We start from the raw sequence: 15,317 nt of genomic DNA on the forward strand, positions 1-15,317 counted from the left end.
ACTCCTAATGGGAGGGCTATTGCATGACAAAAGACCCTTAACATGCAAGCCACAAACTGCCAGAGAGAGCAGAAAAAAAAATTCTCTCTGGTTCCCTTAAAAAACCAACTGCTTCTCTCTGCTAAAAAGCCCTTAGCAGAGAAAAGAAAAATATAATATTTCTACTGGCTTCTGGATTCTAGTCCCACCAGCTGCACACCATGTAATAACCCTAGTCCCAGATTTGGACCTTAGCGTCCAAAATATGGGGGTTAGCATGAAAACCTCCAAGCTTAGTTACCAGCTTGGACCTGGTACCTGCTGCCACCACCCAAAAAATTAGAGTGTTTTGGGGCACTCTGGTCCCCCTGAAAAACCTTCCCTGGGGACCCCAAGACCCAAATCCCTTGAGTCTCACAACAAAGGGAAATAATCCTTTTTCCCTTCCCCCCTCCAGGTGCTCCTGGAGAGATACACAGACACAAGCTCTGTGAATCCAAACAGAGTGAATCTCCCTCTCTGTTCCCAATCCTGGAAACAAAAAGTACTTTCCTCTTCACCCAGAGGGAATGCAAAATCAGGCTAGCCACTTCAACACACACAGATCTCCCCTGATTTCTTCCTCCCACCAATTCCCTGGTGAGTACAGACTCAATTTTCCTGCAGTTAAGAAAAACTCCAACAGGTCTTAAAAGAAAGCTTTATATAAAAAGAAAGAAAAAATAAGTACAAATGTTCTCTCTGTATATAGATGATACAACACAGGGTCAATTGCTTAAAAGAATATTGAATAAACAGCCTTATTCAAAAAGAATACAAATCAAAGCACTCCAGCACTTATATTCATGCAAATACCAAAGAAAAGAAACCATATAACTTACTATCTGATCTCTTTGTCCTTACACTTGGAAACAGAAGACTAGAAAGTAGAACTACTTCTCCAAAGCTCAGAGAAAGCAGGCAGCCAGAAAACAAAGACAAAAACACTCAGTTCCCTCCACCCAAAGTTGAAAAAATCCGGTTTCCTGATTGGTCCTCTGGTCAGGTGCTTCAGGTGAAAGAGACATTAACCCTTAGCTATCTGTTTATGACAGGGGTACTGAGGACTCCAGCTATCCCACAGTCCACAGCAGTCTCCGAAAAATATTTACATTCTTGGCTGAGCTCCCAATGCCTGTAGGTTCAAACACATTGTCCAGCGTGGTTCAGGGTATAACTCGACAATTTACTCCCTCCCCACCCATGTGAAAGAAAAGGGAAAGAAATCGTTTCTTGACTTCTTGCAATGTCACCCTATGTCTACTGAATGCTGCTGGTAGATGCGATTCTGCAGCAGTGAAGAGCAGTATCCGCTCCTCTCCTCTCCCCGGTGGCAGATGGTGCAGTAGGACTGCTAGCCGTCCTTGTAATCAGCCCGTGAGTGCTCCTGGCTGGCCTCAGGTGAGGCTGGCCGGGGGCGCCTGGGTAAAAATAGGAATGATTCCCAGTCATTCCCAGTAGATGGTACAGAATGGCTGGTGAGCGTCCTCACCATAGCAACTGGGGGCTGAGCTCCATCAGCCCCCTCCCTTTCCTGTGTAAGGAAAAGATTCTGTCCTGCCTGGACTATCATAGCAGCGGGATGCTGGGCTCCTCTCCCCCACACCGCTTAATGTCCTGCCTGGACTGTCATAGCAGCGGGAGGCTGCCTCCCCCTCATTTTATCTCACTAACAAGTCACTGTTTCTTATTCCTGCATTCTTTATAATTTCATCACACAAATGGGGGGGGACACTGCCACGGTAGCCCAGGAAAGTTGGGGAGGAGGGAAGCAATGGGTGGGGTTGTTGCAGGGGCAACTCCCGTGAATGGCATGCAGCTCGTCATTTCTGCGGGATCTGACATGGAGCAGCTGTGCTCTCTGATACACTGGTTCTCTAGTACACTTGCCCCATATTCTAGGCAGGACTGACTCTATTTTTAGATACCATAAAGGAGGGATTGACTCAGGGAGTCATTCCCATTTTTGCCTTTGCGCCCCCGGCCGACCTCAGCCAGGGGCACCCATGATAGCAGCAGACAGTACAGAACGACAGATAACCGTTATCTCATTGCCAATTTACAATGGCAGCAGACAGTACAGAACGACTGATAACCATCTCTGCTATCACGCAAAAGCAAGTCAATGCTGCTGTGTAGCACTGCAGTATCACCTCTGTCAGCGGTATCAGGTAGACATATGGTGACAGTTAAAAAAGAAAGCTGAACGGGCTCCATGGTTGCCGTGCTATGGCGTCTGCCAGGGCAATCCAGGGAAAAAGGGCGCAAAATGATTATCTGCCGTTGCTTTCCCAGAGGAAGGAATGAGTGATGACATTTACTCAGAACCACCCACGACAATGATTTTTGCCCCATCAGGCACTGGGATCTCAACCCAGAATTACAAGGGGCGGGGGAGACTGTGGGAACTATGGGATAGCTACGGAATAGCTACCCACAGTGCAACGCTCCGGAAATCGACGCTAGCCTCTGACCATGGACGCACACCACCGAATTAATGTGCTTAGTGTGGCCGCGTGCACTCGACTTTATACAATCTGTTTTACAAAACCGGTTTATCTAAAATCGGAATAATCCCGTAGTGTAGATGTACCCTCAGTGTGGATCTGTAAAAGCAGCAAACAGTCCTGTGGCACCTTATAGACTAACAGACATACTGGAGCATGCATCCAACGAAGTGGGTATTCACCCACTAAAGCTCGTGCTCCAATACGTCTGTTAGTCTATAAGGTGCCACAGGACCCTTTGCTGCTGTTTCAGTATTGTAATTTCTGTTCATTGTTTGCCATTCACTACACTTGTCTACTTCTGTTCACTGTTTGCCATATTGTAACTCAAACTTCATTTTGCAACACTTACTCCATTTTGTAAAAGCTTGCTTCAACCTTCATTTTTGCAAAACCCTGTTGTAATCTTATTTTTTTAGTTTAGATGTGTGAATGAGGTGTGTATGGATGATGGAATCAACCTCCAACACCAGCCTATCCTGATGAAACAGAGTTCAAACACCAACGGCTGAAGATGCAGACAAGAGCCCTAACAAACTAAGAAGAGTCCACCCTAAGAAGAAAAGAACAAAGGTACAATAGAAGGACGATCAAAGCCAGGTCCAAGGCTGAAAGTCACATCTGCAATTGACGGGTAATCAATCACACCAAACCCAGAGGCAGCGTGACACAGCAAGACCTATAGACCAAGGGTAGACAACCTATGGCATGCGTGCCGAAGGCAGCACTCAAGCTGATTTTCAGTGGCACTCACACTGCTTAGGTCCAGCCACCGGTCTGGGGGGTTCTGCATTTTAATTTAATTTTAAATGAAACTTCTTAAACATTTTAAAAACCTTATTTACTTTACATACAACAACAGTTTAGTTATATATTATAGACGTATAGAAAGAGACTTAAAAATGTTAAAATGTATTACTGGCATGCGAAACCTTAAATCAGAGTGAATAAATGAAGACTCGGAGCAGCACTTCTGAAAGATTGCCTACCACTGCTATAGACTCTGGATTCAAACTAAGGCCTACAAAAAGGATGGGTGAGATGGAGGACTTGGAAAGGTAACGTTCTACAGCCAACATGGGAGGGCAGATCCAGCCCTTTCTTGTGCCCAATTTTCCTGACCAGTTAACCGCCACAAGCTACGATTCCAAGCTCCAAACTCAAGCCATGAACTCAAGCAATGTTCAGGACTGGTAACTCTACAGAAGCTGCAGAACATCTGATGTGTGTATTGTGACAAAGTTCCTCCTCTACCTTAGTGGGTCCTGCGCTTGTTGGCGGATTTGTTCACTTCAGTGATCTTCCCCTCTTGTGGAACCCACAGTCTGGGTCAGCTCCTCCTGTGTCTGATCACGCTTGTCCTCCTCAATCCTCCAGCAGTACACTCTCTCACTCTCAGCTTCTTGCTCCCAGCTCCTCACACATGCTCCTTCTCCTCTGGCTCCTCCCTGCCTGACTGGAGTGAGCTCCTTTTTAAACCCAGGTGCCCTGATTAGCCTGCCTTGATTGGCTTCAGGTGTTCTAATTAAAGTAGATATCTCTACTGCCTTCTAGAAAGATCTTAATTGGCCCCAGGTGCCTTGATTAACCTGGAGCAACTGCCATTTGGTTACCAGGGTCCTAGGGATTTGTTTAGCCTGGGGCTAACATACCTGTTTCTCAGTACTTTACTGTAGCCATCTAGCCTTGCCCCATCACAGTATGTGTATGTGTATATATAAGTATTAAGGTATTATCTAGTGGTTATAGATCAAATTGTTATCATAATAAATGTGGCATCTTTGCCTTGCCCCTTGAAACAATCTTGTGTAGTTTTGTCTTCACAACAAGCCATGAACTATTAGAACTCTTTTACAAAACTTTTCTTAAACTTTACATGAATATATCGTCTCATACTATAGAATCAGAATTTATAACCCCTGTTCCATGATATAATGTATCTTAATTAAAACTATCTTTAGATTTAGGGGAAAAACTATTTAAATTATAAAAATCTGATTTTTTTTAAAAAAAACTTTGTTTTTTATCTACCCTGACAGCTGGGCATGGGTGAGGGGGAAGGATTGGTCCCCAGCTGGAGCGAGGGAGGGGCCAGGAGTAAGATTAGCACAGTGGGGTATGAGGGGAGGATTAGTCCCTGCTGACTGGAGCAACGCAGGGGCTGGGGGCAAAAACACAGTGGGGCAGGAGCTAGGGTTGGTCGTTGGAGCAAAGGAGGAGCCGGGAGTAAACTGCAAGTGCAGCAGGGCTGGGGAGGGAGTAAATAGGATCCTCCCCTCACCGCTGCCCACATAGAGAGGGTACCTACATTCTCCCTGGTTCTAACCCATTCTCTTCACCTCTATCTGCACCGAGCTGAGGGTGAGGGTGCAGGGTCTGGGAGGCAGTTAAGATGCAGGAGCTGGCTGTGGGTTGGGGTCTGGCCAGGAGCTAGAATGAGGGAGGGGGCTCAGGGTTGGGGCAGGAGGTTGGAGCTGCTTACCTGGGGCAGCTCCCATTCGGTGCGAGGGGAGCAGGTGGGTATGTGGGGGGGGAGGGTGAAGGAGCTCCCGTTTGGTGCTCAGCGTGGGGGTGGGGATGTGGGGGGGTTGCAGGAGTCAGGGCATGCGGTGTGGGGGGCTGGGTATGTGTGTGGGGGGATGCAGGAGTCAGGACATGGGGTGGGTGGTTGGGTATGTGTGGAAGTGCAGGAGTCAGGGCTGGGGTCATGGGGGGTGCAGGAGTCAGGGCTGGGAGTTTGTGAGGGGATGCAGGGGTCATGGCTGGGGAGGTCGGCTGGGGTTGTGGGGGTGCTCCCAGCCACCTGCCCTGAGCAGTTCACAGGAGAGGCTGGAGGGGGTATGCCCCGATTCCACCCCCTTTCCCAAGACCCTGCTCCCGCCTCTTCTCCACTTCCTCCTTTCTCTCCTAAAAGTTATTAAATGTTCAATGCCAAGGAATGGATGGGGTAGAGGACTGAATTTTCCACAGCCTCCCTCACAAAATATATCACCACTTCGCCTTTAGTAATTATCCTTTTGAGGGGAAAACCAGGCACTTCTCTCTTTTTGCAAAGTCCCGTGACCTCTTTCAGCTAAAGAAAACTTGTGAGTGCTGGTGATGCAATAGCTCTTTACTGCTCTCCCTGTTACGGCGTTGGGGGATGAGTAAAAGTGGGGGTGCAGTGTTAAGGCCCCCCTGAGCCCAATACCTGCACACTTACAACAGCGGCTGCTGCTGGAAGGTGCATTTCCCTCCCTAATGTTAAGCCGCCTGATGCTCCTAGGACTTGGAAGGACAGCGTGGCTCCTTCTCTAGCCCAGGCTGGAGCTGGGAGGAAGGACATGGGTGCTGCTGTGCAAGGTCCCTAGCCCCCATTAGGAGCTGGAGCAAGGACAGGACACCAGGGCAAGGAGTGGGGAAGTGGGAGGGGGGAGTTGAGGGGGAGAGGGGGCCCCTGGCAGGGCAGGAGGCGCAGTGGGAGGGGGACGGGGAGGAAGATCTTGGAAAAGGGGGCAGCCTGTAAAATAATTGTTTCTTTCTGGAGAAGCAGCTGTGGCTGGGACTCACCCTGCTCGGGGTCCAGGCGTTGGCTGTTGCTGCTCACCCCCACTCCCCACAACAGCTGATCAGGATCAAGGAGAGAGAGAGAGAGAGAGGAAGAGGGGCGAGTACACAACATGCTGGGGAAGAGGCAGGGGAGGGGGAGCTTTGCTGCCGTGCAACAGCGGGACAGAGCCCCAGACATAGCAGCACCAGGCTTCCCGGAGAAGAGAGGTTGGGCCCGGAGAGTGGGCCTGGCGCCATTGTAAATCTGGTATTGCTTCTGGTGAGACTTGCTAAGATGCTCACCTTGGCCATGATTCAACAGAGCATTTAAGAATGTGCTTAACTTCAGGCAGATGAGTAATCCTATTCCATCTGCTCGAAATAAAGTGAGTTCATGCTCTGCGACCTTGGTCCTTACAGGGAATCCTTGGGACTGTGCAGAGCACTCTGGATTTAATTCATAAATCAGATTCAGTACTCAACATTCACAGCTTTGTGCAGGTGTAGGGTGAGGGTGATACCTCAGATATGATACTCCGAGTACTTCACTAGAGTTCATATTGAGACCCTCATTTTGAAATGTTGCTTTTCACAAAGAACAGAGAAGAGGTTCATGGTTTCATTTTGACAGGTTCTGAGCAACCACAGCTCTGATTGACTTCATCGAGAGCGGCTGTCGCTCAGCCGTACCATCTGTGAATTTGCCACCGGTATTTCACAACGTATTCACTGCTAGAAACATTTTGCATCCGCTCACATCTGATTAAGAAAGAGAACCTAACCCCAGCAGGAAATGGCTTAAAAAGATGATCTATTTTTTTTTAATCTATTGTTCATTAGATTTCCAAACCTCTCTCCTATGAAACAACTGTCTTGCTCTGCAGAGGAAAAGGAAGTGACTTACAAAAATAGCTTGTGACAGACCCAGTGTGGTACAGGAGTCTGGTAGAGGGCAAATGTACTGGTCACTGGGTGAGTAGTTTTCTGTTCCCTGAGTGACCAGAGCATGGGCTGACCTAGTGTAATCAGGAACCTGCTAGAACCAGTTAAGGCAGACAGACTGATTAGATCACCTGCAGCCAATCAAGGCAGGCTAATCAAGGCACCTGGGTTTAAAAAGGAGCTCACTCCAGTCAGGTGAAGAGGAGCCAGTGGAGAGGAAGTGTGTGTGAGGAGCTGGGAGCAAGAGGTACAAGGAGCTGAGAGTGAGAGGCTGTGCTGCTGGAGGACTAAGGAGTACAAGCATTATCAGACACCAGGAGGAAGGTCCTGTGGTGAGGATAAAGAAGGTGTTTGGAGGAGGCCCTTGGGAAGTAGCCCAGGGAGTTGTAGCTGTTATGCAGCTGTTACAGGAGGCACTATAGACAGCTGCAATCCACAGGACCCTGGGCTGGAACCTGGAGTAGAGGGTGGGCCTGGGTTCCCCCAAACCTCCCAACTCCTGATCAGACACAGGAGAAGTTCATCCACACTGTGGGGGAAGATCACTGAGGTGAGCAAATCTGCCAAGAAGTGCAGGACCCACCAAGGTAGAGGAGGAACTTTGTCACAAGCTCCTATTATGAAAAGCAAAGGAAGTTGCAGGTACAGCATGATACTGCAAGAGTTAGGAGGATGCACTACAGTGGAGCAAGGCACTGAGCTGAACGTCTTTGGATGGATTCATTTGGAGAGGAGGAAGGAGAGAAAAGAAAAAAGACACAGTAAAGATACATCTACACTTGGAGCTAGAGGGGTGATTCCCAGCTTTCATGGAGCTAGCACAAGAAAGCTAGTAGTGTAGCTGGGGTAGTACAGAGCAGCAGGATGGGCTAGCCCCCTGACTGAGCACAAACTGCCTGGATCCTGTGTGTATATACTTGGGGCAGATAGCCAGTGCCACTGCTTGCTATGTTACCATGGCTACCCTATTACTTTTAGCAATGAGAGCTAGTGCAAGTATGTCTGCTTGAGCTGGGAATCACAGCCCTCAGCTCCAAGTGTAGACGCAGCCGTACCATGAACAGAATCAAATCCGTATAAGAGTTAAGGGGAGAGACATGGCGGGTAGCTAATATCTTTTATTGGACCTATTTCTGGTTAAGTAGATGTCACTGCTAAGTTTTGCTTCATGTTGTGAGTATACATTTCAGATGGCAAAATTTGATCTTCCAGTGCTGTGGTAGCCGTGTTGGTCCCAGGTAGGGTGACCAGACAGAAAGTGTGAAAAATTGGAACAGGGGATAGGAGGTAATAGGAGCCTATATAAGAAAAAGATTGAAAAATAGGGACTGTCCCTATAAAATCGGGACATCTGGTCCCCCTAGTCCCAGGATATTTGAGAGACAAGGTGGGAGAGGTGAGAGCTTTTATTGGTCCAGGTTCTGTTAACAGTGATGGCGATCTTAGGGGATGGTTGACTGGGACAACAAAAGTTGATCCAATAAAAGGTATCACCTCATCCACCTTGTCTCTCTAATATCCGGGGACCAACATGGCTACCACCACCCTGCATATGGTTAAGAGGGATGTATTTTGTTTATTCCTGGCTCCTAATCATCCCTGCATGTGAAAGGCTGTCATTGGAACTAGAGAATTTGGGATATTTATATGGATCATAAAACATCCAATGCTACACTGGTTAGGATAAAAATCTACCCCCAAACATTTGGAAAGGATTTAAATCCTCAGGCTTTAAGGCTAAAGCCACACTAGCTAAAGGGGAGGGGGTAGTTTCCCCTTTGAGGTTTCTTGCATCTTCTTTTAAAGCACCTGGTACCAACCAGTGTCAGAGACAGGACATCTAACTAGATAGATGAGTGGGCTGATGCAATACAGCAATTCCTGGGTTCTGCCTGGAAAATGACCGTGATGCTAACAGAGCAGCATCACTTGCATTCTGTGCCTTTTCTGAATCCTGGTTCCAGCCCAACAGCGGATTTCAGCCCTGCCTGGGGGAAGCCCCCTCCGACTGGCTGCCTTTCCCACTTGTCCCCCTCCTGGGAAAGAGCAGCCAGTCTGGGCTGCTGCAGGAAGCAGGCAGAACTCTCTCTCCCTCTCCTCAGGAGCCAACACTATTCCCACCAGAGGGGGTGGGGGACACACAAAGGGGTCAGCATCTCAGACTGTCTCTGCTTCCTCCTTCCTTTTCTATAGAGCAAGGGACAGCTCCTCTGCTTCTGTCCCCTCCCTTTCCTGGGATGGGGGTGAAGACCCCTTGGCAGAGCAGAAATGAGCCTGGGGGGAGGGGAAAACAGAACGGATATGAGAGACAGAGCTGATGTGGGGCTAGGGGACAGGATTGATGTAGGAGTTGGAGCAGAATTCTTTGTGGGTGGGGGGACTAGCAAATGTAGGGGTGAGAGCTCCTACACTGGGGGCCAAAGTCACCTTGATAACTATAGGAGAGTTGACAACACTAATTGTTACATACTGGGGGTGGGCAGGGAGGAGATGTCAAAAATCAAGACAGACAAAAACCCCACAATAATTTTTTAAAAATCAAGATTTGTCTGACATCGTTTTATACCAATGTGGTTGGCAATACGGTGTCCTTCTCCGAGGCATCAGAGGACTTGGCAGTTTTTGGCTGTGGGAAAGTGGGGGCTGATCTGATTGTTTGTGCCTAAAAGGTTGTCTAGAGCAGGGGTTCACAAACTGGGGGCCAGGACTCCTCAGGAGGTCGCAACGTTATTACATGGGGAGTTGTGAGCTGTCAGCCTCCACCCTAAACCCCACTTTACCTGCAGCATTTATAATAGTTTTAAATATATAAACAAGTGTTTTTAATTTATAAGGGGGAGTCGCACTCAGAGACTTGCTATGTAAATGAGATCACCAGTACAATAGTTTGAGAACCGCTGGTCTAGAGAATGTGTTGCAACATGAGAAGAGAGACTTTATAGTCAGGAAAGTAACCAGGAGTCCCTGCAATGTCATCCTTGGCTGCAGATTGAAATTTGAAAGCAGAGAAGTTAATGGGTTAAGGAAAGCAAAGCATCTGAATCAGTCAAAGTAGCGCAAGTGAGGCTAACCTAACACAGTGTGCCAAACATAGGCTCCTGAGGTTTGATATCACACTGTTGAACCCCACCCTCCTTAGCTGCAAAGAAATTCTCAGGCTTTCATGCTTGGGTGCCTTCTTAAAGTTCTCACGTACCTCTAATGAGAGTCTTGACAGTAGAGAATATACTAATAATTTTCTGCAGATAAGGCATCTGTGACTTTACCAAGCAGGACTTGATAGCAAAATTCTAGGTGTCTCCTCCTCAGCTCATTCTTGGACCACAAAGTCTAGCAAAGAAGTCAACATGTGGTGTTCCATCACAAACATCTAACATCTCTGAAAGACCTGTCAGAGGTCAGCACAGCAGGTCAAGCACTGAGGCCCTGCTGCCGCAAAGCACTCATGGGTATGAGGTATGGGGGCACTAGGTAATGAATATTGCTCTTTTTAGTTGTAGGGTTTCTGAGATGGAGGGTAGGAATGTCAAGGGGGCAGGCAGTTTCAGCTAGGGTTGCTCCAGGTTTTCTCAGGATTGTCCCTTTTTTGAGGTAGGCATCCTGGAAAGTCTGTACAGCTGCCAGCTGTTTTATGGGCTTATGGTCATGCCACATATCCTTGTTTTTTGTACCTCAGGGGTGGCAACCTTAGGGGATGGCTGACTGAGACAAACCAGTCTCAGGCAAAAGGAAGACATTATATGTAGACCTTCTAATAAAAGCCACTGAGATAAATGGCAGTCTGGCTCTGATTCACATAGGGAGGTTGAGACTTTGAGAAACAGGAGTCTCCCCTGAGGATATGTCTACACTGCAGTCGGGAGGTATGACTGCAGCATGTGCAGATGTACCCAAGTTAGCTCAAGCAACAACAGCAGTGAATCTGCAGAAGCATAAACAGTTGCCTGGGTTTCCCCAGGATGCATGCTTGAGTTGCTGCCCCACACCACTGCCATCACTTCACTGCTAGATGAAAGCTGGCTGGGGTATGCCTAACCATGCTGCAGTCACACCTTCTGATTGCAGTGTAGGTGTACACAGAGAAGGGAAAAAACAGACTCTGGGCCGGTTGCTTTCTGGAAGGCAAACTGAGATCAGGCTGGTTCCAGGAGCTCCTGGGCTTGCTAGAAGAATGTCAGGTTGGGCCTGTTCTGTTCCTGTAACTCCAGAGGGAAGTCCGTCTCACTGAGCTCATAGTGAAGAGTAAGGTTAGCTAAACTGAAACATGCATGTAGGCTCTTTTAAAAGAATCTTTTCTGATGCTTTGTTCCATTTGCTAAATGAACCTACTTGTTCTTAGAAGGCCATTTGTCACTGTGTATCACTGGTCACAGACTCCCAGAGGGAAGAGACACAGGTGTCCAGTCCGACCTGCATGGCAAAAAGCAATTGGCTTAGGTAGGGTGCTGCACCCAGATCAGTAAGAGTGGAAGAATTGTGGAGCGCCTTTCTGGGATAGGTAACAGCATGAGACCTGACACCTGGGAGAAGAGGCACTCTGGGACAAGCAGGGCAGGCACCCCTGTAACCATGACAGCACTTAAGCACGTGTATCACTTTTCTCAAGTGCACAATCCCATTGATTCCACAACACGTTCAGTCCCATTACACATGTGCTGAAATGCTTTGCAGGAGCAGGGATCAAAACCATTTTTGAACTAGATTTGTCAGCTTCTGCTGTGTAATAAACATGCACGTTACCATTACCTTAAATGAACTCTGAGTCAAAAGAACAGTAGGCCTCTGTTTTATGGTTTAAGGGCCTGATCCCAGGGAGTGCTGAGAACTCTCTACTCCCACTAAAGTGAACAGAAGTGGAGGAGTCCAGTACTGTGAACCTTGGAGGAACAGGAGCCCAAAGCCTAACCCTGCTTCCACTAAAGCTAACAATATCGGGGTTCTCAAACTCTCTCCAATTAGGGATCACACCTTAATACATAAATTGCCTCATGGACCACCTCTCCTCCCATTCATAATCATGCAGACCAGCTCACCTCCCAATGGCCATCAAGTAACAGCCCCCAAGGAGCTACAGCACTTTCTTCCATGGAAAAGTAATAGCAGGAAAACACTCTGAATGTAGCATGTGGGGATGTGAAACAAACTGCAGTCACCTCTGTCCACAAATCAGTTCTAACTTAACCTCCTTATTGCAAATCTTTTGGTTAACTGCCATGCGTGTTGTCTTTGAACAGACACCAAGAAACAGACATCATTCACCTTGCATGGGCTGTTTCCCCAGCTGCATTGCTTTGGCAGACAGACTCCCACATACTCTGCTCTTATCGTTCCTACCTCTGCTTCGACGGGCCGGGCAGACCTCATCCAGCCTGCGTTCTGCCTTGCACATCTGCTACATTTCTGCTCAGGGAATCCATTGCTCATAAGAGACCTCCCTCACCCCCTTTACTTTTCCCCATGAGACTTATTTTCTTTACCTATTTCTTGCCCCATCAGTCACTACTTCCCAGCTGAGTGGCTAAGCAGTGTTACTGTAGACATGTCGGGTCCCAAGATATTGAAGAGACAAGGTGGATGAGGTAAATAGCTTTGATTAGAGCAACTTCTGTTGGTGGGAGAGACAAGTTTTTGAGTTTACACATAGTTCTTCCCCAGCTCTGGTGACACTGCTAAACACAAGGTGCAACAGATTGTTTAACATTAGTAGTTAACATGAATTCTAAGAGACCAATCGAGGTTAAGCGGCCAGTCCTAGGGGGGAAAGAAAGGGAGGGTGGAAGTGGGGGTCAGGGTGGGGGAAGAGGAACTGTTAGTGGGTTATACATTGCTGTAATAAGCCATAAATCCAGTGTCACTATTCAGTCCATGATTTTTAGTGTCTGACAAAGTTATGAATTTAAACTTCCAGACTTGTCTTTTGAAAGTGTTGCGCAGGTTTCCTTTGAGGATGGGGACAAATAGGTCAGATATAGAGAGATCATTTTGTGAAATGTCTGGGATGTACCCCATAACACACAAAAAGATCTTCACCACACAAGGACACTCTGCCAGAGGAGAAGATTGCATCCTGGAATGGACCACTCAAATACACTGAGGAAACCTGTTTCAATACAGAAATAAAACCTCCTCTGACTACACCCCCCTAATTGTCACCTACCACCCCCACTAGAACCCGTATGGAGTGTCATCAAACAACTACCACCCGTACTCAATGGGAACCCTATTCTGAAAGAAATATTTCCTGCACTCCCTCTTCTGTTCTTCAAAATAACTCCCCACCCTCTGCAAGCTCATCATCAGAAGCAAGCTCCCCACAGACCAACTCAAAGCAGCACCAGAACCTACCAGAACAACAAATGCAAAACCCACAGAAACTTTTCTACTGCTACAAGATCAAAACGCCCCACGACACATCCTTCAAGATCCATGGGTCCTACCCATGTGGCGTACCTCATGCTGTGCACTAACTGCTCCAATAACAACTGACACTCTCGTATTAACTCACACAGGAAAATGATAAAAGGCAAAAACACTGCTGTGATGCTCTGTACCTTGGAGGAACACCCTGCACCCCCATGTTCATCCTTATAATATGATTGTGTGGTGTATCCAAAGCAAAGTTTGTCATGTTGGGTGTCTTCAGAAGGCTCATGATGCACTGAGCATTGTTGTTATAGTAATAGTATAGTAATGTTATAGATTGTAATTTCATGTATATAGTTATGAGGCTGAAAGTGTGCCCTCATGGCTTAAAACAAGCCCAGGAGCTTCACACCTCATGAGGGCATATATGGGACAAACCCAGCCTGGCCTCACAGGAACAAAGGACACAGGCCTAGGCAGCAGCAAAAGGATCTGTTGGACTCTCGAGTGAGTCACCTCCCTTCCCTGGGTCAGTTTGGGACTACGATGAAGTAATGTTCACGTGACTCTGAAGGGGTTGGGGCAAAGCCAAGAAGGAAGAAAGAACATGATAAAAGGGAGAGACATTTGCCATGGTCTCTCTCTTCCACTTCCATCTACTGACACCACCAAGAGACTGAAACACTGATCAAAGGGGAGAGCCCGGCTGAAGGGCAACCAGAAGCATCTAAGTTTGTAAGGGCACTGAAAGTCTTAAAATCAGCTTAGAATGCGTTTTGGTTTTATTTCATTTGACCAAATCTGACTTGTGCTTTTACTTACAATCACTTAAAATCTATCTTTTGTAGTTAATAAATTTGTTTATTCTACCTGAAGGAATGTATTTGGTTTGAAGTGCGTCAGAGACTCCCCTTGGGATAACAAGCCTAATAAATATCAATTTCTTTGTTAAACTGACTAACTCATATAAGCTTGCAGAATCCAGTGGGCATTACTGGATGCTGCAAGTCAGAGGTTCCTAGGATTGTGTCTGTGCCCAGAGATATTGGCTAGTGTCATTTGGTTGCACAATGCAAGCAGCAGTTTACATGCCAGAGGCTGTGTGTGAAAAGCCCAGGAGTGCGGGTTCTCACAGCAGAGCAGGGTAAGGCGGCTCCCAGAGTTGAGGACTGGCGTGACCTAGCAGATCACTAGTCCAAATAACACCACAGGAACGTCACAACCATCTCACTGGTGGGTGAACACTTTCCTCAAAGCGATCTCTCTGTACCCGACCTGTCAGTCCTTATCCTCAAAGGAAACCTGCACCACATTTTCAAAAGACAAGCCTGGGAGCTTAAATTCATGATTTTGCTAGACACTAAAATGCTTGCACTGAACAGATACTGGATTTATGGCTTATTACAACAAGCTATAACCTACTAACAGCCCTCCCACCCCTTCCCCTCCTATGACTGGATGGGTTAATGCAGGGGATTCACAACCTTTCTTTCTGAGGCCCTCCCAATATGCTCTAAAAACTCCATAGTCCACCTGTTCCACAACAACTGTTCTGTATATTCAGCAGCTTAAAAGTCAGGGCCAGGGTTAGGGGGTAGAATGCAGGACAATTGCCCAGGGCCCCACACCATAGAGAGCCCAGCAAAGCTAAGTTGCTCAGGCGTCAGCTTCAGCCATGTGGGGCTCGGGGTTCAGTTTTAGCAACTCTAACGACGGCCGTGCTGTCTGGTTTATTTTGGCGGATCCCCTGAAACCTACTGGCACCCCCCCATCCCCGCCCCCGGGGCCTTTGATCCCTGGTTGAGAACAGCTGGGTTAACAGGCCACTTCACCTTGGATAGTCCTTTGGAACACACGTTAACTACTTCTGCTAAACACTCTGTTCCACCTGGTATTTTGCTGTCACACTCTGAGCACATTTCCCAGACCTGAAGAAGAGCTGTATGTAAGGTTGAAAGC

At 47.5% G+C, this 15,317-nt stretch overlaps 1 protein-coding gene across 1 annotated transcript in view; it reads right to left on the minus strand.

Annotated features, from left to right (window-relative positions):
• GPR132 (G protein-coupled receptor 132) overlaps nt 1–11,355 on the minus strand; it is a 32,633-nt gene extending 21,278 nt beyond the window's left edge. Inside the window, exon 1 of the mRNA XM_050952696.1 lies at nt 11,325–11,355. The gene's annotated coding sequence lies outside the window, so the exon portion shown is untranslated. The remainder of the gene's footprint in view (nt 1–11,324) is intronic.
• Nucleotides 11,356–15,317: the final 3,962 nt, after the last annotated feature.

This window comes from Gopherus flavomarginatus, chromosome 5 (assembly GCF_025201925.1).
Source record: "Gopherus flavomarginatus isolate rGopFla2 chromosome 5, rGopFla2.mat.asm, whole genome shotgun sequence".
NCBI classification, from domain to species: domain Eukaryota; kingdom Metazoa; phylum Chordata; order Testudines; family Testudinidae; genus Gopherus; species Gopherus flavomarginatus.